Source organism: Zalophus californianus, chromosome 2 (assembly GCF_009762305.2).
Source record: "Zalophus californianus isolate mZalCal1 chromosome 2, mZalCal1.pri.v2, whole genome shotgun sequence".
Taxonomy (NCBI): Eukaryota; Metazoa; Chordata; class Mammalia; order Carnivora; family Otariidae; genus Zalophus; species Zalophus californianus.
The window spans coordinates 169,316,650-169,341,264 of record NC_045596.1 but is presented as its reverse complement, the minus strand read 5'-3'; the positions used below and the strand labels follow the sequence as shown (position 1 = coordinate 169,341,264).

Genomic DNA, 24,615 nt, shown 5'->3' with positions numbered 1-24,615 from the left:
TGAACTTTCTGATTACTATGTCAAGGTAAAAAAAAAAAAAAAAACTTCTAGAATTTTGACTGCAATTATATTAAACTGATCAACTGATTTCAAAACGCAAGCAACTGAGTTCCACTTGCACATTTTATTTTTTTTATTTTTTTAAAGATTTTTATTTATTTATTGAGAGAGAGAGAGAATGGTAGAGAGAGAGCATGAGACGGAGGAAGGTCAGAGGGAGAAGCAAACTCCCTGCTGAGCAGGGAACCCGATGCGGGACTCGATCCAGGGACTCTAGGATCATGACCTGAGCCGAAGGCAGTCGCTTAACCAACTGAGCCACCCAGGCACCCCCACTTGCACATTTTAAACGTTGGTATTTTTAAAATAGAAACATGGGGTATCCAGATCCTGGTAGGGTGATAGAGCCAGATCTATAAAGGGGGAATTATTCTTAGACATCAGATCCGGTAAAAATGTTTAGGCTGTATTTTTGTTCATTGCTCTTAGTACTGTGTGAACTCTCTCAAAAGACTTTTCTTCGGTTGTTTTTTTGTCCTGTGCGCTCCCTGCTATGAATATATTGAGTTTCCCAGGGCAGGTCTTTTCACACTTCCCTCCCTGCTTTCAATTCTTATTTTTCCCTTTGAGTTCTGGGATAGTTTCTAGGATATGCCTTCATTTTTAGAGATTCAGTTTGTTGGCAGTATCCATTCAACTGTTCCTTGCTCCACTGAGATTTTAAAATGCTGGACTTGCATTTTAAAATTTTCATTTAGTCGTTCAGGATTTCATAGCATTACTTCGCTAGGATATTTCTCAAATTTCAGAAGTGTAACATTTACTTGAGTATTGTAGAGAGCATACATTGGAAATGTCCAACAATTTCTCTGTTATTGCAGCAGTTTCTGTTTTATAGAAAGAATCTTTCTCTGATTCCACAGAGTGGTTTCTTTTTAAACTGAAGAATATTTTTGTGCTAGTGGTTTTTCTCCATTTGGTCATGTTAAAAGGGATTATATATATGCTTGTGAAAAGTTGAACCTATTAAGGTATTAAGACATGACATGCTTTCTATCATAGAGTTTCTGGTTCCTTGACAAACAAACAAACAAACATACAAAACTTTTAGGCCTCAAAAAGAAAGGAGATAAATACAGATTTACATTGGTTTGACTTGACCAGTGCAGAGATTTGCCAGCATTAGAGAAGAATGGAGGGCTGAAGGTAACTTTGCCATGATCTGGCCTTCCTGCTCATGCATTTGTCTTAGATGCAGTGAGACAGTCAGAAATTGTTGGACGCCATTGTCCATTCTCTGTTGTTTATGCCAGGATTAACAACTGCCACCAGCCACCTGCTCGGTGCAGCCTCTGGAACCCAAGAGATGCCAAGGACAAACTGATGGGATGCAGATGTCCTCCTTGGCCACCCCCACAGCTTGTCCATTCTCAAACCTCTGCCACTCAGAACTATGGGGGGCCAGGTAGGTTGGTTGGAGGGATTGGGTTGGATCTCTTCAGTTTGTTCCCCAAACTGTCCTTTTCTATGCAGGAATATGCAGATCTTGTTGGACAGAGATGGTAGATTTCTACCTTCAGTGTATCCAGTAAAACATCCTTCAAGTTCCTGCAGCTTGTTTTGCATCCTTCTGCAGCTTCCAATGCACAATAACCCCATTATTATCTAGAGGTAATTTTTGAGGACTCTGGAGGCAAGAGGTTAGATGCATGTGTTTCAATTTTCATCTTCCTTGAAAGTTTGGAAATGCATTTCAGAAATTAGAAAATACTAATAACCTATTTCTGCCAGCGTTGATGCCATTCCAACAACCACGCAGGGTTGAAATCACTATAGTGATTTTGACTCATTCCTTTTCCTCCCTATCTTGAAGCAGCCTTCACGTGTTTGAAATCCTACTTGCAGTTCAACCTTTCTTTTCTAGTTCCACTGTGACTAACCTCACCCGAGTCCTTCTCTCTCTTGGAACTTCATTGTCCAATTTACCCCCAGTCCTGTTCCCCCAGCTCAATCTATCCCACATGCTCCTAAGATAATTCTCTGAAAACATCTCAAACCACCAGCGGTTTCCACTTTGAATTGGATGAAATGAAAATGCTTTTAGGTTTCTCATTATCTGATTTCTTCATATATATCAACAATCTGATTTCAGTCACTCCCTGAGACAAATCATTCCCACCTCCCAACATATGTAGGACACACGATGATCAGTTTCAGTTCCAAGCTGCTGCCCATGCTCAGTAGCCAGCTTAGAATGCCCTTCACATTCTTCTGTGAGACCGTAAGTACCTGGAAGTGGGTAGGGGTCATTTGACCCCCAGCATCTAGCATAATACTTGGGTCACTGTATTAAACAAATGCTTATTGAATCATACTGATTTCTATCTTTTAATTTTTTTCTAGTCCGGCAAGATACTGTCATCTGTGACATCTGTTACAAATACTCAAGGCTTATCCATTGATCCAAGTTCCTGCTTTTTATAATTATTTTTTAAGTTTTTCTTTGGGACATAATGTAGATCAATATTTCATAAATGTTTTATTGATGATGAAAATAAAAGATATTCTCTGCAGGATATGAAGATCAATATATACACATTTACACATATAGCCTTATTAATGATATTATTCAGTACTTACATAATTTTATTTTTTTTTCTATTTCATCTATAAAAGATGTCAAGATAAGCACTACAGTCTTCCACTACCATTACATTTCTGTTAATTTCTCCCTTTCTAAAAACTCTTTTCTTTGTCTATCTCAACAGTATCTGTGTCAATCAGCTTTCAGTCAGATAAGCAGAAAAACTATGAGTTATAGGATAACAGATTTATTACAGCAATTAGACATTGCACAATTATAGGAGAAGCTGGGGAGTGCATGTCTGAAAGGGTATTTGGAGGATCAAAGAAGTCAATAACAAGCTATTTTGAGAGGCTTCATATACATAGCCATTAAAGTAAGGCTGTGGAGGGGAGAAATTTGGAGAAGGAATCTATAGGCCACAGTCCAGTGTCTCCTTATGGCCCAGTTGGAGGAAGTTGGGCATAGAAGTGGCAGTTGAAAAGAAAAGCTGCACATGTAGTTGAAGGACCCAGTGAAGAGTTGGAATTCTCCAACCCCTCTGAGTCTGCTACCACAACTAAACCACCATAGCTTTCCACCTCCCAAATCTCGTGCAAGTACCTCCTCTGACCATGTCTAATTGGGAGAGAGATTCTAGGAAATCTCAACCAAGTCAATAATAAAACAATCTAGTACAGTACAAGCCTCGTTGATGTGGTATCTGTACACAAATCTTTCAATGACACTTCTAAATAAAGACAATAGGAAAATCATGCTTCATCTAATATGATGCAAATATATCTCTCATACAATCTTCCCAAAGAGGATACCATGTCATTCTATCCATTTTAGGGTGATGTGTGTGTGTGTGTGTGTCTCTGTGTGTCTGTGTGTGTCTGTGTGTGTGCTTATATACAAATAAAATTATCCCAGGAGGGAGGTAAAGAAAGTATGATTCTCTTTTATGTAACTGGTTATGTCATCATTGTTGGTGTTTACAACTCCTTTTTCTTCTATTCTTTTCACATTCTCTTTCCCTCAGCTACTCATACTTCCTTGCCCGGCCTCAAGTTTATATTTCTGGCACATCTGTTCATTAGCAGCCCTGCTTATATTAAGTAATTGCTATCGGTTATCTGGCACTATCAAATTTTGGTGGTGGTATGAGTTTCTAAAAAATATTATTCTATACCTTAATCAATATTTTAGTAAGGAGTATTTTAGGAAAAGGCTCCACACAGAGGCTTAAGTCAAATGCCACTTTGAATCAGAACTGATACTTATTTATGCAGACAAATATAAGCAAAACCAAACCAAACCCAAAATATTTTTTTAATGGTGACTGTTTTCCAAGAACTCTGCTTGGCTTTGGGAGCAATGAAATGTTCCTCCAAAGAGCTCCGATCCAGTAGAAGGCACATGCTGGATAAAGCAGTGGTTGCAGTGGAGTAGAATCTATTGCAATCTGTGGAAGTGCAAAGCTGAAATAATGGGCTTTGTGTGAAAACGTCGCAAAGGGACAGGTTTAGCTGCATCTGGAAGAATGAGGAGATTCCCTGACAGACATGTTGGGGAAAAGCAATCAAGGCCAAAGAGCAACAAAAGTACAGGTAAGAAAAAGTAAAATATCAGGTTGAAACATCAACCTTGATGATATGAAATTAAAGGTATACCAGACACCAGTTAAGAGGTAGAAGAGGGTGTAGAAATGCAGGGAATGGGGGAGAGTAAACATCATAAAAACAGGGAGTCAATAGAATTGTCTGTACACATATGGCATGAAGGCTTGAGAATGATGTTGGAAGTTACAGATGAGACGAAAGAAGAAACTTGGAAGTCTTACTTAACTATATTGGGAGAGGAAGGGGTATGAGCTATACCAATCTCTAGAAAGATAGGGAGTAAGTGGACTCTGTCTCACAAGATCAATTAAAGAAAATAGAGATCTGATCATATAATTTAGATAGTTGGCAATAACACAAAAGAAGAAAAACATGGTTAAAATTAGGTTGACCAAAAGATGCATTATCCAAACCAAGACACTTTCGAGACTAGAAGGATGCTATTAAGAATTGTGCTAGGAAGAGAGGCATAAACCTGGACTCAACTGGGCAGGCTGGGAAGCATGGCCACCAGATAGGGAAGAGAGCAGTTGCTTTAACTTCCCATACTATTTGATTTTTTTCTATGTGCATGTCTTTGCTTGAAAAAAAAAAAACCCACCTTATTGCTTTGCCTTTTTACTTTTTCATATGCCCAAGTGATAGGACTCTCTTGTTCTCTGCCCAATGTGGTTATGAGCTCCTAGAGAAGCAGATTCATGTCTGACTCATAAGAGCAGAGCTTAAGATAGGCGTTGGCACATTTGTTGAATTAGCAGATATATCTTCTCTTTCTGAGTTGCTTATTTGGCTTTCACATTTTATTACATATCTTTCTTCAATTAGTCAAAAGTATCTAATAGGGATAGGCCCTGAAGATGGGAAACAAACAATCTCCAAAACAATTATGAGGATCACACGAAAGGAAGTCCAAAGCATGAGGACATAGACTATCACATTTCCTCTTCAGAGAACTTCACTTCAGGGGGAGTTGTACTACATTTGTCTTGTAGATGAAGAAGATGAAGTTCAGAGAAGTCAAGCACTTCTCAGGAGTCACACAGATTTTTTTAATGGACCAGTTAAGCCCAGCTCTCAGGAATTTTAATTGCCACCCCAACTCTCAGCCCATTACCCACACTACCTTGCTAATGAATATTTTTTCCATCTCCATTGAAGAGTTCTGGCAAGGGTAAAATTTCTGACTTCAGACAACAAACTCTGCATGCTCCGCCTTTCTTTTCTCCTCCAGCACTGGCTCCTTCTCATTCTCTGCTGCCAGTTTCCTATGATTGAAATTTGAAAGCATGTAACTGTTAATCTAGGAGTGATTAAAGAGTTTCATTTCTCGGAAGAGTCGGTACTCATCATCAGCTATGATGAATGAGCCCCTAACATCCCCTGATCCCATTATATTGTGATTAATTGTGCCAGTTTAAGTCAATAATTCATTTGTTAAAAATAGGCCTGCAAAGTATCATTTGTCTCAGGGGAGATATCAGAATAAAAAAAAATTCATTTGATACTTCTCATTAAATTAGTGTTGGAAGTTACATTGAAGAGCCCTGTTCATCAAATACTTATTGCAGGCTTATTTGATAAGAAGTTGTATTTTTCTAAAATTATGTCTGCTGTCATAATGGTCTACATTTTCCCTGTGTTAATGAAGGAATAAAAAGTCTAAATATGTGCATGACTGGAGAAAAGGATGGGGCTTGGAACTGGGAGATTAGAATAATTCCTGTAAGGTCTGGTTTTCATTGCATTAAAATTAAAACAAAGAAAGAGAGAGAAATTGAGTAGGGTTCTTTTTCCTGGGCTTAGAGACTGTCCCTGGATGTGCCAGGCTGGTTCCCTCAGATATGGATCTCTCCCATTGTCCTTTATCTAGAAATCATATTAAATGTTACATTCAGCCTAACTGGGCCATTAAGACAGTCTCAGCTGGAAGCGATTCTAAAAAAAAAGACAGAAGTGAAGAGCAGCTTCGCTGCAAATGATAATGGTCACCATCCAGTGAGATACAGGAGCAATATCTTAGTATTTCTAAAGCAACATCATAGTAACTTTGGAAAGACTCCCCACATGCTCCTGAAACATTTGGCTATGAGAAGGGAGACAATGACTCATGAAATGCTTGGATAGATGCCTTAGAAGACCAGGTTGTGTCCTTGCAACTTGGGGTGTTGGGGATGGGCAGAAGCAAAGGAGGACAGCAGTGGGGTGAAGCTGATGCAATGGGGCAGAGCAAAGAAAGTATGAGGCCAAGCAGTGGGCACATATTGGGGATTTAATATTTGATGGAGTCAAAGGGAAAGAGGAAAACACAGAAGGGAGAGAGGAGGCAAGATACAGATGGGGGAAGAGACAGAACGAAAAGACAGAGAAAATGGGATTGTCCGTAGTGGGGACTCTGCTTTATGGCAGCAGCTCCCTATGGCCAGTCCTAAGACCAGCATAGCATGGGAAGAGTTTTTGAATGTCACAGTCTTGGGCTCTGAATCCCACATACTCTCCTCCTCAAAGTCTTCTTATTAGGCTTGAGATAGGTACCCAAAAGAATGCATTTTTAAAAAAGCTCCTCAGGTGGCAGTGAAGAATCTTTTACCACAGAGGGATGTCAGTAGCCACTTCACATCTTCCCTTATAATTTGCTCAAAATCTCTTCTTTTTTTAAAAAAAAGATTTTATTTATTTGAGAGTGAGAGAGAGAGAGAGATCATGAGTAGGGGGGAGGGGTAGAGGGACAAGCAGGCTCCCTGCTGAGCAGGGATTCCCAATACGGGGCTCAATCCCAGGGATTGGGATTGAGATCATGGGATCACGACCTGAGCCGAAGGCGGACGCTTAACTGACTGAGCCACCCAGATGTCTTCAAAATCTCTTCTTTTCTTGATTCTAAGAAAGCAACTTAAAAAAAAAAAGCAATATGCTAATCCAATATTCCCTCTTAAAGACTACCATTTATACTTAACCACATTTCATCCATTTTTAATATTTGACAGAGGTGAGGAGCATTGCCAGTGTTTATACTTCCCTTTCTCCTATTTAAGCCTTAGGCATGGAATTATTAATGCATGAATTAACAATGCAATTTGCACCACCCAACATGGAGAAAGGTGCTATAATTCCTAATGAGCTTCAGAAATGCTGTGGACCTTATTTTAAATATTCCTTGAGACAAGCCTGTAACTCCAGCTTTATTGTTTCTCTTGTATATCAATCAAATAGGGCAAAACCTAACCCCAGACATCTTGAAATAAGAAAAAGTGCCTTCAAACGTTTGCACTTAGAAGAATTTCAAAAATCATCTGGTGAAAACCCTTTTATTTTTGAGACCTGGAATTAGAAGTTCATAGATACAAATTTGACTGAGGTTATATATTTCTTTGGTGTCATGTCTAAAATCAGAATACATCAATCTCATTCATTCATTGATAAATGTTTGTTAAGGAAATTCCATGTGCCAGACCCTTTCTGAACATTAATTTTTTAAAAATGAAAAGTTATAATACTTTGGCTCAAGTTGCTTATAGAGAAGAGACCAATATAAAATAATTACATTTTCAGAAGTATAATTTTCAATAATATGAATTTTAGTTATTTAATCTGTCAGGGGATGGATGGGGAGGTGGGCAAAGGTGAGAACATTGTGATGTTGGATCACAGTGGTCATGCCTCCTGAACCTTAAATCACAAAAAAATATGGTACGCTTCTGAAACCAACACATTCCAAACCTCTTTTGGGTGTTTGTGCTACTAATTTTGAAATATATACTACTGACTGTTTTAAACATAATAATACATCCAGAAATATACTACTACATCCAGAAGACTATCCTGATGGCATGTTGATCGCATCATGACTTACTTCAAAGGGATAAAGAGCACTGGTGATAGTTTCATTCTCAAGACCATTTTGACCTCAGTCTCAGAGCAATGAGTTCAAATGAAAAAATCAGTCAGTGGAGTTCTAAGCTCAGAACCTCTGTAGGTTGGTAAAGATGGATAGAAAGACAGATAAAGAGGATAGAAAGTCAAAAACCAACTTTGAAAAGGCTATGTAGGTTAAGACTACCCTGAAAACACCATCAAGATAGGAAAGAATATACATGCTAGAGCAGAAACCCAGTCATGCTCCTATAGAGCAAGTCCACAAATCCAGGTCCTTACATCACTCTCTGAACCCTGGATTCCTCTGGCATATAACTGCCATCACAATGGTTCTGTGGTGCCTGGCAGATACTGCACACCTCCTAAATCAAACTACCTGGGATTTGCCCAAGCAGGCACTCTCTTGTGCAGTAGCTTCATTGTCTGGAGAGAATCTGCCTGCATATTGACAGAAGGCTCTAAAAACATATCTTCTCCTTCCCCAACACCCTCCCCAATATCATAATGCAGAAAACCTCAGGCCAAAAACCTATTAGTGCCTAAGAGGGGTTATGGGAAAGAGCTCTTTTTTAAAAAAATTTTTATGTAAAGGAAACTTTCATCTCTCAGGAGTGGGGCAATAGAAATAACATTGCTCCAAAGTCATGGGAAGGCATGAATGGTCACTTACCCAGTGTGAGGAAACAGGAACCTTGATTATAGCTATCTGGTCAACTTTCTGAAGGCATTCAGCCAAGTGGCCCTCGCTTCTTGCTCCTATGCCAGAACAGAGATGGTCCAAGGTTTCTAGATGTTTCTTGAGTTTATAGATTACATTAGCTCATAGGTCATGTTCAACAAATCCCATGTCCAAAGGAATGTTGGGATAATCATCATGTTAAAATGAGAAGTAGGTCTGGGGATGAAATGACTCAGTTCTTTCCTCTCCTAAAAACCATCTTTCCCCAAATGGTAAGGATTTGGAGAAACAATAGCAAATGTATGTTACAGAATGTATATTTTGTTATGTTTTAGACCAGTTATGCCTTGCCATTTTAAAATTTATGGTAGAAGAATTTATAATAATTTCAAAAGAATTAGGTTAACTCCGCACATTTCATAGGGGTGTCTTCTAGGAGATCTGAAAGACTTGATTGGCAGCCCCAGAGACAGTCTATCTCTTGGACAAAGACAGAGGAATGTTCTCTCAAGGGGATATCATGTCTGCTTTCACTAGGGAAAAGTCCACACATGTTAAAGTGCCTGAAGTGCCTCTGCATGTTCATGGCCTTGGACCAAGATGCAGGGTGTCCTGCTATCCTTAAATATCATCTATCCCTGTTCTGGCATTTTACCAAGGAAACTGAAAACAAGAGGACTGATCTGACCTCAAAGGTGTCAGAGGCAGAACTAGAACAACACTCCAGGCCCCTAGACACCAGTTCCCAGCTTTTCATGTCTGACTGTGATGCATTTAAGGGCATGACTGGGACCACAGTCAGCTACACATTCAACTGCATTGGTGAAAAACTTAACAAAGAGAGAGGTAAACAATATAGAAAAATGTTGATAAGTAATATTCTACCTATGGTTTAATTTAGGACAAACATATTGTGGTCTTGTAGAACCTTTCTAGAATGAGCCTATTACATGGGAAGGACAGGGCGTGGGGAGGTAGGGTTAGGTTTGTATATGTGCATGCACATGCCAGGGTGGCTGGAACAGTGGACAGAATTGAAGGCAGACCAGAGTCCCCAGAGAGGTCTTTCCTCATAGATTCTGACTCCTTAGCTTCCCAAAGAGTCTTGGAGCCAGAGAGAAGGTCTGTGCCTTTGCTGTGTGTTTTGTTTCCACTGGGCTATTTTGCTGCTTCCTGTTTTCCTCTCCTTCTATTTATTCAGGTTGGGTCAATGTTTGGGAGATGAGGGTGGGAGGAAATTCAGAGCCACGTGCTGGGGTCTCAGTGCCTCCCCTGAGACTTCCAGGTTGGGTTGGACATCTTCCTCTTTGCCAGGCTTTCCAACAATGCTACTGAGTAAGGAGTTAGCTACAGAACAAAACACATCCCTAAACACACTCTCAATCAAGCTCTCATGCCTATTCACTTTGAGATGAGGAATGCATAGTGGCTTTAGCAAAGGTGGCACAAGGGGGAAACATTTTTTAAAACCTAGCATGGGGGAGGTACCTGGGTGGGTGGCTCAGTCAATTAAGTGTCCAACTCTTAATTTCGGCTCAGGTTATGATCTCGGGGTCATGAGTCAGGCTCCACGCTGAGCATGGAGCCTGCTTAAGACTCTCTCTCTCCCTCTCCCTCTGCCCCTCTGCTTGTGCTCTCTCAATTAATTAGTTAATACCTAGCATAGGAAGAATGGTCCATTGATATGTCTTGACCATGGACAAAGCAGGATGATCTCTACATGAGCCTTACATCGTCCACTAGTATACAAGATGTTTCTAGCTCTCCATGACCATCAAGTACACCCAGTCTTTTCTGCCTCCAGGAAAAGAACTTGGGTACCTTCAAGTAGCCAAGGTGTTTGGAAAGAAACACATCAGTGCTGAGTACCTTTAATGTGCCAAGATTTGTTCTTAACACTTTATGCATATTACCTCATTTTATTCTCATAGAAATTCTATAAGATTTTAACTCCATTGAGGCTCAGAGTCAATGTTTGAATCCATGTGTGTTCACCTGTGCATTTTGCATCCATAAAATGCCATCCTTTCAGTATGAGTGACGCAACAAGAAAGTATGATTGAGTGAGAGATTCACACAGCATCACCACATACCAGAGAGGTGACCTAAAGCAAATCACTTACTCTCTATTTATGTCAATTTCCTCATCAAATAATAAGGAAGGATAATAATGACCAGTACCTACGTCATGGGATGGCTTTGAGAACCAAATGGAATATCTGAAATGCAAATGTTCAGTTACTCATAAAACATTAAGCAAATATTAATTACTAGGAGAAAGGTTTTGGGGTTTGCTTTAATAGATGGGAAGATATTAGAAACATATGAACTACATATAAGTTATATTTTTGCAAGTCCATATAACGTAATGAAAGGCTAACTTTGTCCCAATATGAATACCAATGGATTCGAGATGACCTTCTATGGTCAGCTTCTCATGAACCCCTTGTTTCTTCACATCAGAGTTCTTAGTCCAGTAATATCTAATGGCTCTTTTATATCAAGTATTTTAAGTGACTCTATTTATTATTCGGAAGTGAAATTCACAAATGACATAACCTACATATACATATAATTTAAAATAAACGTATAATTTTAAAAATCATTAATGCCTTACTTATAATATGTAAATACTCGATATGTAAATATTCAAGCATAACTACCCTAGAAGACAGCATGTAGTATTGAGAAGCCTGCTCTCTACTTGGAATCACCAGGAACATACCAGCCACAAAATAATACTGATATATTACTATGATTTAAACAATGCAATGGCATTACTTTAATGATGTATTTTCTAAAAAGATGAACAGTTTTTGGTGAAGTTCTAAATAAAATAAAGTACTATTTTCTGTCTATTTACATAATGGATGCTTTACTGGAAAATTTAGTGAGTTTTAAAATAGTACAAGAAATGTTTTGGTGCTTGTACATAATATAGATTTAGTCTGAGATAATTCTAAACGGGTATCTCACCCAACTATATGTCCAGTGGGATGTTTGAAAATTACATGTGAAAAAGGATAATTCTCTAATGTGTGGGGTTGTCCAGTGCATCATAGGTCTTTGGTTAGCTTGGCCCATCAATTAAATGCCAATTATGATGATGATCAAATACATTCTTGCGAGTTCCCAACTCCCTCAGGGGTGGCGGCCGCTTGTCTTCCCCACCCATGTTGAGAACCACTGCTTTATGAGCTTCTTCACACTGCAGGTACTCACCATTCTGTCTGAGTGCAGCTTCGCTCCCCAGACTATCCAACATCTCTCTCCTTTGTTCTTTCTTTCTCTGCCTCTTATAATCTGACGCTGCAACGTAACTATACATATCTTTCTGTCTTTCCATAACTTCTTTACTCTAGCCTGGAAAACTGGGCTCTCAGAACTATTTCACTTCCAACCCAGAGCCCTAGGAGTGTTCTTGGAGGAGTCAGCAAGGCATAGAACTAGCCTGTAGAACTAGGAAGTGACTGAGAAGTCATTCAGTTCAACCCTTATGTTATAGATGATCCAACTGCAGCTTAAATGTGTACACTTACTTGCCTGAGGTCCCACAACTAGCACATGGTAGATTCAGGACAAGAACCTGAGTCTCTCTCACTATCCCTATACCACGCTTTGTCTTTATCGATTAACCAAGAAACCAAGAAACAGACACACATGTTAAGGTCACACATAAAGGACTTTGCTAGGAGTGTCTTAGACTTCTGAGTTTAAGGTATGATAGGAGATAAGAAATGGCATAGAAAACAAGGATTCGGTTTAACGAAGCATTTATTTTGCATTCCAGCTCTGTCCAAGACATTGTACTATATGTTTCAGGAGATTCAAAGAGCAGCCACAGCTTCAGCTCTAGAGCACATGGCTTGGTAAAGAGATAAGACCCTACTGTAACACAGGCAGAATGAAAAGTGGACCACACAGAGAGGTACAAAGAAGGGAGAAGGGAGTCAAGGAAGACTTCATGGTGGCATTTGAGACAGGTCTGTAAGGGATGCTGGGGCTTTGCCAGGTGGCAGAGAAGAGAACTCTTGGGGAAATTCACAAAGATCCAGCAGCAAAAAAGGCACAGGGAATTCCTTGGAACAAGCAGTTGCATTTGGAACACAGGGGATTTCTAGAAGAGTTAAACTGGGCAAGGTTTCTTCGGGCTGAAGTTGGGAATTTCTTGGAAGTCAAGCTCAAAACCTACTCTTACATCAGTGGGAATGGGTACATTATATTTTAATTGTCAGCTTATTTGACTGCCCTTCTCAAACCCTCTATGCTCTCCAAAATGGGCTGTTTGGACTCATCTATAGCCCTGCTTCTCCTTTTCTTTTGGTCCATATCACTAGACTACATTTTCCAACCCTTCACAGTTCTGTCAATGAAATGTGGGCACATTATTGTTAATAATGTGCACCACCTCCTAGTCTCTAAGCCTTCTTGTGTGTTCCTTATACACTCCTTTTTCTGCTGACCAAGTGAAGAGGATCCAGGGAAGGTCTCCAGAGCTGTAGAAGATGATGAAGCCACCAGATGGAAGGGATGGGCATCAAAAGTCTGTGTGAAACAGAGAACACCCTCCATGCTGTCCCAAATCTGCACTGAGCTATTACTCTATTGGGTTGGATCACTGAAATTTTGGAGAGGTAGGTTATAGCAGTTAGCTATTAACTTTATGTAAACAACACTGTCTTATTTTATCTCCTTATCTGTAGGGCCTTGTGCAAAGTAGGAACTCAATACATTTTAGAAATGAATGAAGGATTGAATAATTTATTGAGTGAATGAATTGAGCTGTGAACATAGTTGACTTTAGAAAGCAACATACAAACAACAGTATAAAGGTAGAATACATGGGAACAAAGAGAATCTGGAGGTGAAAAGATTACTTAGTCTAAGAAGATGAGACCCTGAATCAATTTAGAGGAAAGTGGAAGGAAATGCAAAGAAATGAAAGCCATCCTGAAGACATGCTCTAGGGAAAATTGCAGCTGATGAAATGTGATGATTACACTAAAGAGACCTTCCAAGGTCGACTCCGAAGTTTCAAGTCTAGGGAAAAAGGAGAAGAGTGGTACCATTGACAGAAATATGGAAATTAGAAAGAAGAGTGTTGGCAAAGTGGGGGAAGTCTGGTGGATGGGATACGATAACACAAATGAGCTCAACTCAGATGACAATTGACCACACTGAAGATTGTGCCCAACAGGGAGCTAGAGGTGTGCACCTGAATCTTCAGCACAGAGTTGTGGAGCTAGGCATACACACATATGGGAGTGAATCAGACCACTGAGGAAGAGTATAGACTGGAAAATAGAAGCCAGTTAGTAAAGCCTAACAAATGGCTTACAAGTATGGGGTGGAAAAGAAAGGAGAGGACATCAAATGAAACTTTTATTTTTTTAAAAGGTTTTATTTATTTAGAGAGAGAGCACAAGCAGGGGTTGGGGAAGGGGGAGAGAGAGAGAGAGAATCTCAAGCAGACTCCCCACTGAGCATGGAGCCTGATGTGGGGCTCGATCCCCAGACCCTGTGATCATGACCTGAGCCAAAATCAAGAGTCTGATGCTTAACCAACTGAGCCACCCAGGCACCCCTCAAATGAAACTTTTAAAGGTGGGGATATGAAGAGGTGATCAATGAAGGGACGACCCAGAATAATGCAGATCTTTGGAAGCTGCAGGAGGACAGATTCTCAACAGGGCCTGGCTTACAGAGTGGGTGAGGAGTCTGACTGCGAGGTGTGAAGCACCCATGGAGTCACTGGCTCAGAAGAAGTAGGAAAGGATGGAGTGAACTGCATAGATAGAAAGACTCATGGATTAGGGGGAAGTGCAGGGCCCCCTGGAGGGCCCTGTCTGTGAGAAGAATAAGGAACGGCATGGTGGATAAAACAACAAAGAGAAAGCAGAGGTGCTTAGCGGAGAGGCGAGGGTTTGAAGGATCTCCGGTGGGAGAGCTTAGTCTTCTCTGGTGATCAAGGAAAAGGGAAACTGCTGAGACTGAGGGAGGCTGAGAAGGGTGGGGACTGAAAGGAGAGAGGCCATGAGATGTAGAACACAAAATGAAATAGGAAGCCAATGAGAAATGAATGGTGGGCAAGACCTGGAGGACACTTCAATGTTGCTTTAGTAAAACGAGGGGGTAAGAAAGGTAAAGCAGGTCGAAGTATGGTCTCGGAAAATTTAAAGGATGAAGATCTAAGTAATGGAGGAATTCTCAGCAATAAATAATAATAATAATAATAATAATAATAATAATGGCTAAGATTATGGCATTAAAATGCCACATAGTATGCTATGTGTTATCCCATAAAATATTTACAACATCCCAGTGAGTAGGGTATCATTATCCCATTTTACACATGAATAAGTTAGAAACGAAATGGCTAAACCATTTGTTCAGAGGCTCACAGTAACTGGCCTAGAATTCAAACCTAGTTTCATTAGCTCCAAAGAAGTTAATGCCAAGGTAATCATTAGTGTCACCCAAGTGAGTTGCTCTGTGGAGGCAAGTCAGAACTCCCTGAGGAGCTGTGCCCGAGTGCGGAGTCGGGAGAATGAGCAATTTTTATGTTGCAGTCCCTTGGACTTTAGCAAGCAAAGGACATCCATGAGCCAGGTGCTGGAGTCACTAAGGAAAGCAAGAAAGTGTTATCAACTCTGGTATGAGAATTTCAGCTTGGCAGGGTTGCTGACAAAGGTCACAAAACGATGGTTGGGAGAAGTGGTGAGGAGAACAGGCATGGCATCCCCACCTTCTGTTCAGTAAAGGTAAAGGAATAAGAGAAAGATACATTGGAGAGGATTACAAGAGAAACGGTACCTTCAGCGAAGAGATGGAAAGATGTACAAATAATTATTTGGAGAGACCTGTGAAGTTTTTTGTTTTGTCTTTTGTTTTGTTTTCTTTTAAATATAGAGAATCCCAAGGGAAAGGGTGCACAGTTTGAAGTCAGACAAATAGAAGACAAGAGTTTAGGGCTCTCTGGATAGGGATGAAAATAAAGGCTAATGTGGAAAGAAGATGAAATCTGGGATTTAAAACTCTAGCTTGAATGGCCAGGGTTTGGGAAGAAGGGGTTGCGTAGGGACCCGGTGCCACAATGGAAGAGGAATAGCTATGAGGCAGAACCCCATCACTGTAGGAACCGTTGGTTTCACCGAACGACCACTAGGAGGAGCTCCAGCCTATTCCTCCTCTAACAGTGAAGAGGTTAGGCTAGGAGCACAGGGTCAAATTCTGAATCTAGACACCGGGTGTGTGAGTTGGATAAGCCACTATTCTTCCTATTAAATGTAGATAATGAGATGGAGATAATGACAGTCGTTCATAGGCTAGTTGGGAGAGTTAAATGAGATAGTACATGTAAAACATTTTCTCATGCAAGGCCCTAAGGATGTGTCCTCAGCACAATCGGGGTAGAGGCAAAGTTTGGGGGCATCAGAAACAGGAGCATGAGCTTTATGGGGCAATGGTGCCAGGAGCCTTGGTGTTCAATGTGGCAAGGGAAACTGTGAGCAGTGTGGACTCTTTTCCTTTAGGACATGCTCTTTAGGGACTGTCATTCTCTCCAGCACAGCCACATGACTCACTCATGTGGTGAAACAAGGTGAAGCTCTGTCAAGTTGAAGACAAAGCCAGTGACAGAAATTTTTTTCAGGTCTTCAGATGAAACCTTCTTCCTTGGAGGCATGTTTTGCCTTCCCTATCTCGTCTACACAGCTGAGAGATGAGATGTCAGGATTGAGCTGAAAGTCTGAGGGAAGGGCCCACCAGTCTCACCAGCCTGCTTAGAACCTGGCCAAGGATAGCATGTGGCTCAGGCATGGTCCAGCTCCACAGCCCAAGGACACAGCAGGCACGCATGCCTGGAATGTTGTAGGCTGTGAAGACACTCGAGTTACACCAAAGTGATGAGGAGAAAAGCCACTTCTGCTATTTCCATTTCCAAGCCTACCTCTCAGCACACTTTTCTCTCAGGTTTTGAGGGGACTGCATCCATGTGCATGGGTTTGGAATCAACAAATCCAACAAGGACCTGGAGAAGCAGCAGGAAACTTCCTTGAAGTAACTACTTATAGCAACAGTCCCTCTGTGAGGGTCCTGGGCCTCCTCATTATCATTTTATTACATTTCTCTCCTCTGCTCCCTGAGGACTTTCTCTGGAATAAACATAAAACCAGTTACTTTAGAAATAAAATGTGTTTTTCATTAAAACCCTATTCTGGCCCCTCCAGTCCCAACAAAGCATTTCCTTCCTGGTCTAATTGTTTTCAAGTTATCAATGATACTGTTTCTCTATAAGAAGGTAGGACACCCCCATGTCCTTCTAAAAGCCCTCCTATCACCAGTATGAAATGAAACTTTCCTTTGGGAAGCTATAAGGAAAATACAAGAGGGAGCCTTTTTCAGAACATGGAGAGGAAGCCTTTCATTATCCTTGTAGGAGTCTTGGTCCATATTCCTTCCTCTTAACCTCATCCAAACCATTCCCCTCCCCACCCAGGTACTCTCCTCAATCCTGTCAGCCAAGGGATATACACATTCAGGACTATGAGAAACATGGCCTATTAGTTTGCCCACATTGGAGACATCTAGAATTTGTTCCAAGAGCAACTTACTGGAGTTCTCAACAGAGAAAATCCAAATGGATATATGACAAAGCAAGCCAACCTCCATTGTACTACTGTCCAGCAAGAAGAGGGACCATAGTTGACACAGTAGTCACACAGCCAAAGTCCTACCTACCCTTAAGCAGGGTCCTCAACCCTGCTACACATTACAATCACCTAAGGAACACTTACAGCTTCTGATGCCTGGGTCCCACACCAGAAGCAGGGACTTCTGTGCCACAGGGTCAGGGCACAGATATTTTGAAAGCTCCCCAGAGGATTCCACTGTGCAGCCTGAGTTGAGAACCATTCTTCAATTCGGTAGCTGCTAGCCACATACCCACCTGTGACTGCTTCACATTTAATTAATTAAAATCAAATAAAATTAAAAATCAGTTCCCAGGTCACATGAGCCACATTCAAGGGCTAGTGGCTAATGGTTTCTCTGTTGGAGAATGCAGATACAGAATATTTCCATCACCAGAGGAAGTTCTGTTGGACTGAGCTGTCCTAGAGTGTCAAATGTCACAGGTGAAAATGCCAGTTTTTTCTACCAACCCCTGAAGACTGCTTTTTCCAACTGTCTCACCCTCTCCCTGAGCTACAAACCTCACAGCAAAGTTCAGTTGTCCAGGCCTCCCCTGCCAGGAGGCCTTCTTTGCTCCCGAGAGTGTGAACAATTCTGACCTACAGGACTGGAACTTTCCATCCATCCATCACCACGCTGTAAACGGGTTGTGCAGAGACTCCCTGATCTGCCCCCAAGTCACACCGCTAGCAAATGGCAGAGTCAGAACTTTCAACCAAGTGAGTTTTTATCAAAACTCAAGGTCTCTCACTTACTCAGTTCAACCGCTCCACCCCTGGGACAACTAACCACATCAGAGCTTTTTCCTCCAAAAGGAAAGTCTCCTAAAATGTTCTCTGCTGACTACAGGGTTTTCGCATTGATAAGTCTCCTCACTCAGCACATTCTAACCCCCCATCTGCTACCACCTTCCACGTCAGTACCTCGAAAATTTACATGGACTCATTGTGGAAAGCTCGCTTCACAATGGCCAAGGGAAAAAGGAAAGTGACATCCTCTGCTTTGTTAGGAGGTGTTTTTGAGTGGCTGGCAAGACTTGTGGGTGGGAGCCTTCTGATCCAAAACACTGTAAGAACCTTACAAGCGATATTCCTTCCAGGAATCCAAAGAAAGGAACCAGCTTATGCAGTGGGAGGAGAGCTGGGGCAACTCTGAGATGGGAGCTTCCAGAAGAAAGGACACAGATTTGGGGTGCCAGGGGTGTGTGACCACCTAAAGCATGTTTACTTTGTATCTTTAGTACCTGGAGAAAGACATCTGAGCTCTCTTTGGCTGCCATCCTCTTAATTTAAACTTAAAAATGCATACAAGCGTGAGCAGTTTTCTCTCTCACATACATGTGCGTGTGTGTGTGTGTGTGTAAAGGATTGAGAAAGGAGGAAACGAGTTAAGAATACTTCTAAACACAGCAAATGTCCATGTTTTGATTACTTCCAATTATGCCCTTGCAAATTATCAAAAAAGTTACAAGAAGATATTTAAGGAGTAACTTTGGTCTAAATTGATCCTAGTCTAGAACAAATTTAACTCACATCATGATGGACTCAGAATAGGTATGGATTTCATCCAATATTCTCCATGTTGTCATCTTTACTTTCTTAATGTGAATGTATTTATTTCCATCCAAAGTCACTACTCTGTTCTTTCATTTTTTTACCTTCCTGGTCTGGGTGTTGCTCAAACTGTGAATCCTAGGCCAGTAAATCTGCCAGTGGCCATAGACGGGGTGGATAGCTTCTACACATCATGGACTCGGGCCTCCAGCTGGCCAGAGCTTCTGCCTTTGGATGCAAAACTCTACTCCTCATACAGAATCTCATCAATTATGCATGATATTTTTTCTGTTTTAATGTCAAAATTATAATCTATATTACTATTTTATAATTTGGAGCCTTTTATCATTCTAATGCTGTTACCCAGTCCTTGTTTTGGTGGTGGTTCTTTATCCTAATGGACCCATCTAGCCACAATCATAATATAAATAGATAAATGCACTTTGTTAATTTCCTCAGTCCTGCAAAAGACAGGACACCAACAAGAGCAAATATTTGATAGAGAGATATAGTAATTACTTAGGCCCCAAGCCAGGGTCTTTTTAAAAGCATAAATCAGAACATAAATACCAAGCTTAAGACTCCTTTTGCTATTGGTATGATTACCTGTGCCCCACCTTTGTTGATGAAAGACTTCAATCATGAGGATCAGCATGTGGTGAAGCTAGATACAGCTTTTTTTTTTCTTTTTTGATTGAGATATCTCCTTCTGAAATCATCTAGAGAAAAGCAATGGGGACCACTCTGCATCGGGGGCCCACCCAGCACCCCATTTCCGGCAAGAGGTAGTGACTACCAGTTACATTCCCCATCCAGCACCTTCCTGCCTCCTTTTCCTTCATTGCTGCTGCCTCAGCCTGCTCCTTAAGCCTGGAAAACAGAAGACTCTGCCACCTGCTGTGAGACATGAAAATGTCCAGAGCCCACTGCCATTGCCAACCCAGTGGAGTACACAGGGTGCCGTTTAGATCATGTGTGCAACTGGCAGAACCTGAAGATGTTGCTTCGTGCCTTATCTGCAGGGATGGAGCAAACGTGGGTCAGAACTGTATGAGGGTTCTGGCTGAGCTTATGTGGGGTGGATTCCTGATTATAATGCCAGTTGCCCGGGGGACAGGCAAATACATCACATACAGATGATCTGATCTTATTTTTAAGAAGTGGTCTGATTAGTTCACTTGTTTTAACAACCCAATCAGATTGACTAGGTGACAATGCATCGATTTTGTGGCACCACTTGAATCAATCTGAACAAAACTATTTAGTGCCACATATAAACACAGCTGAATTCAGACAAGTGGGATGAAATCTTTCCTTTAAGCTCTCGAGGAATAGAAAATAAAACTCCTTCAATGGGATCTCCACTGAAGGTATTCTGTATATCAGCCTAAACAGTTCTTGGTTTCAATTCTATCCCAATGCCCCAACTTCCTGAAAGGAGTTCTACTCCTTTCCTAGTCTCATTCAGCAGTACCCCCTTTTTCTGCATACATTGAGCTCCCCAATGCGGTGTTTGTGATCGCAGTAAGGACAGAGGGCCAAAGGCACATGCATCACCTATCAAAAAGTTTCTTTCCATAGGATTATGAAATCTCTGACCTCTGACCCTGGGGCCAAAGCATATTGGTTATCATCCAAAATAAAATTGATCCAATAGGATTTATGCTGAATGGGGATTCTAAGAGATTCTCGGCTAACACCATTTGATGAACAACTACTTCCTAGCCTTATTCACAGCCATACTCGTTGGTAGTTGATGAAAAGAGAGACCGAGGGGGAGGTTCAAGATGATTTGGGACTTTTCCCTTGACCATCCCCTATGGAAGTGTCCAGTTCTATGCTTCATCACTCCTCAGAGCCCCCCAGTGCTCCTTGGACTCACTCAAACCAAAAGTCAATTATAATCCTCACAATTAGGGTTTACTAGGGTATTTCTAATGACTTTTGTTTTTTTCTGAATCCCTGCATCTCTGTTTCCTCATCTGGAAAAATGAAATGGTTGAATTGGGGAATTTCTTATGTCTCTTCCAGCACTACACTGTGCAATTTTAACAATACTTTATGTTGGTATTTGCTCAGCCCATTAACATCTTATAAGGCAATTTTCTGTCTATAATCTGTATGGCTCTTTCTCTGTTGTGCTAGAAAAACATAGCCTTCAGTTTCTTTAGAAGTGTTGCCCTGTTAGATCAGAATCCCTGAATCCATCAGCCTTACTATGTTCATGTGTTAAGTTAATATGGTTGCCATCATGCTGACCATTAGATGCTTGGCCAATTCTAGATTCCCTGTGCATGATGACTCCCCATTTGTGCGAGAGCTAACACCACCTGTCAGCGTTCGATGTGGAAAACCCTGTGGCATGAGACAATGAGCTTTAACCATCTTGTGTTGAAAGAGAGAACTTTTCTTCCTTATAGTTCAGCTTTTATCAAGGCCTTAAAATGTAGCCAAGGCACTAAAGAGAAAGAAAGAAAAAAAAAAACTTGGAAGGCTTTTTGTACTTTTTGTATAAAAAAAAATTCTCTCTCTCTCTTTTTTTTAACCATTACCAAAATCTCCTCCAAACACACAGCCCCTACAGTATCCCTATTAAATTATATAGAGCAAGTCCAGCCCTTGACTGTCAGTGGGGCCCATCAGTCCTAATTTATCGCCCCAGGAAACACAGTACAATTATGGTAATAAATAATAATAGGATTCAGTACATGACAACATGAATGATGGAGCCTCTCAGAATTCATTTACATTGCTTTGTGTTGCAATCATCATGCCTCTAATGTAATGCCAAGCAAATGAGCCCCTTTGAATATTGTGCAATCTATTGCAAGTCAACTGGCACAAAACTCACTCAATAAATCATGTTCAAACACATGCCTGTAATGACAGGTAAATCAACAATGAAGTAATTGCATTTAATGTATTGAAATACTGGACAAAAAAAAGAGTGACCTCAAAGTGACTTTTTGTAAAAGGTCTGATATAGTTGCTACAGGGAGTGGGGTCCTTCCTAAGAGGCACCTCTTGCTTAGATGCGCGTGGCAGCAGGGATGATGCCCATCCCTGCAGAGAGCTTGATTTACCAGCTCCTCCCTGCCTTCATCACAGGACCGGGCTGCCAGGGGCTTCATAGGGATGTTCACAAGGCTGAACATCAGAGTCACAGGTGAGGGTGGAAATCAGCCTCTAGCCCAGCAAGCACTCCTCTGCCTGAGCTGTCAGCAAGCTCCAATTTTTTCTAGCTAACTGGAAAGGCGGGCTGCTGGGCAGGAAAGAGCCCTGGGTCAGGAGTCAGGAGTTTCTGTGGCCCTCACTCCAGCACTGGTATGAACTAAATCACTGGATGACTCTAGCCAAGTCACTTTGCCTCTCAGCCCTTTGTCTGTAAAATGAAGTAATTGGACTGTCATCTCTAAAATTCATTGCCATTCTAATATTCTGTGAAGCTCTGATTCTAATTAGAGGTCTTCACTTTTAAGCAGGCAGAAAAAAGGCCCCTCCCTCCCCCACTCCTGAGTGTTGAAGGCATTGGTTTGAACCAGCATGCATCTCTTCATCATTTCTGTTGGTTAGGCCAAGTGTATGTGCTTCTAATTTCTGTGAAACTTGGGCCTGCCCCTTTCTGGGCAAGCAGACAAGTCTGAAAATAGGGCCCCAGGGGCCATGTGGATGGATAACAGACAACATTGAAATGACAACCTTCCCCACATTCCCCATTGCCTCCACCCCAGCTCCCCTCTTCCCAGGGACAACGTCAAGTAGAGATGAAGCAGAGCCTCTGCGAAGCCAAAGGCCACTTAAGGAACTTTCCTGCTCTCATGAAAAATTCGTTCTTGGCTCCACAGCCTCCCCCACTGACATACACTCCTCTTTATCCTTAGTTCTCAGTCCCTGACTGTTGTCAAAGTAGATCTCGTGGCCCCCGTAATCTTAGGATGTAGGGAAGTGGCGAGGTATGGAGGAAATCACACTAAATTTGGAGTAAGAAGATCTGGCGCTAAGTCCTGGCTCGAGAGTTTATTGGACGTGAGACTTTGTGCAAATCCCTAGCTCGCTGAGCTCCGATTGCTTCATCTGTAAGGTGATAATAATAATATTTGTGTGCCCACAGTGGGGTTGTGGTGGGGACAGCGTGACATAGAAGAGAAAAGCCTTTGATAGTTACAGAGGACGATACAGAAATTTCATTTGTATGATGGACTGGGATGAAAGAAAAGCCTGAGACCTGCGTCCTGTATTCTGCACTCAGACTGTGCTTCTGACCACAGAAATCACCTTGCGGGACTCTCTGCATGTTGTGGTCTGACTCTCCTCATGGTGGTGTGAGACTAAAGTGAAGAGGGCCGTGGAGGGCCTGATTCTCATTATGCGCACATTCCCAGCACCTAGAACAGTGCTAATAACCATTTATTGAATGAGTAAGTGAAACCCACCTTTTCTTTCCTTTGGGGGATTACAATAGAACTTTGATCTTGAAGGTATTTTGAGGAAAAGCTTTTTTGATACCACCCTGCCCCAACCCTCTAGGCACAGCCCCCTTTCTTTGTTCACTTTTCCTGCCGAAAGGGGGCAGTTTGAGTGGAAGGCGGTTTCTTTGGCGATGGCAGTGGCAATGGGAAAGCCTGTTAGGCCCACCGAAATGCCTTCTGAGGTCAAAGCTGCCAGTTTCCCAGGCAACAAGAGTCCAGAAAAAAAAAAAAAAAAACAGCTTATTTCAAAGCAGGAAGGGATCTGGGAAGCCGGAAAAACCCACAAACATGTCCATAGCAGAGGGGCATGGGGAGTCATGGTTAATGCAGCCATCATAAGCCCTGGAGTAAAAGTTTCTGTTCTAAGCATCCCTTGTCCATGGGCCCAGTCCACCCTCTCTGGGATGCCATTCTGTCACAGAACCATGAAAGCTTACTCAGAGTTTGTCTGCTTTCTCCTTCCTAAATCAGGCCCTGACTGTCCTGATAGTTCCCATATGATACGCCCTGATTAGCAAAGCAGCAAGTGAAAGGCAGAACAAGAGACCTATTAACCGGGGCGGCTGGGCGGGATGGCAAAACTAGGGGCTGTGGAAGGGGAGAGAAAGAAACAGAAAAACTCTAATTTTAGAAGATTGTTACCAGTTGTCGAATGTTAGAAGTGTTCTCCAAAGATGGGAACATCGGGGATGAAGGGGACCAGCTTTTCCTTCTGACCCGATGATTAATGGGCTGGAGGTTTGGATCCCTGATGGTAAATACCTACTGTGTTGATCTTGGGGTTTCTCAACACTGGGCTGGATTCAGATTGCTCCTGGACCGCAGGACAGGTATTTGGCAGCAAGGGAAGGTGGGGGAGAGGGCAGGGAACAGCTCAAAACTCATGCCTGCCACCCCTGGGACTCAAAGGTCCCTTCAAAAAAAAGGCCAGCAGCCAACTGAGTCCAGGGTTAAGGAGGGACGAGATGGCAGTTTGTGTCACAAGGTCTCCTCGGGCCAAAGGAACAGTGAAGCCCCCTTCACTGAACACATTGTGACATTTCTTTATGGAAGGCAATGGCTTTAGTCTGACCAGTCAGTAGGAATGGTTCATAAATACTCTGAAATACCCATCCTGAGAAGGTGGCCTGTCTCCCCCAAGTCCAGGTTCTTGTCCCTTCTT

At 41.7% G+C, this 24,615-nt stretch overlaps 1 long non-coding RNA gene across 3 annotated transcripts in view; it reads right to left on the bottom strand.

Moving 5' to 3' along the window:
• Nucleotides 1–24,615, bottom strand: part of LOC113924879 — a 76,237-nt gene that overhangs the window by 29,798 nt on the left and 21,824 nt on the right. For all 3 annotated transcript variants that reach the window (XR_003520834.1, XR_003520836.1, XR_003520835.1), the window contains one exon: nucleotides 5,312–5,453. This is a non-coding gene — a long non-coding RNA (uncharacterized LOC113924879). The remainder of the gene's footprint in view (nucleotides 1–5,311; nucleotides 5,454–24,615) is intronic.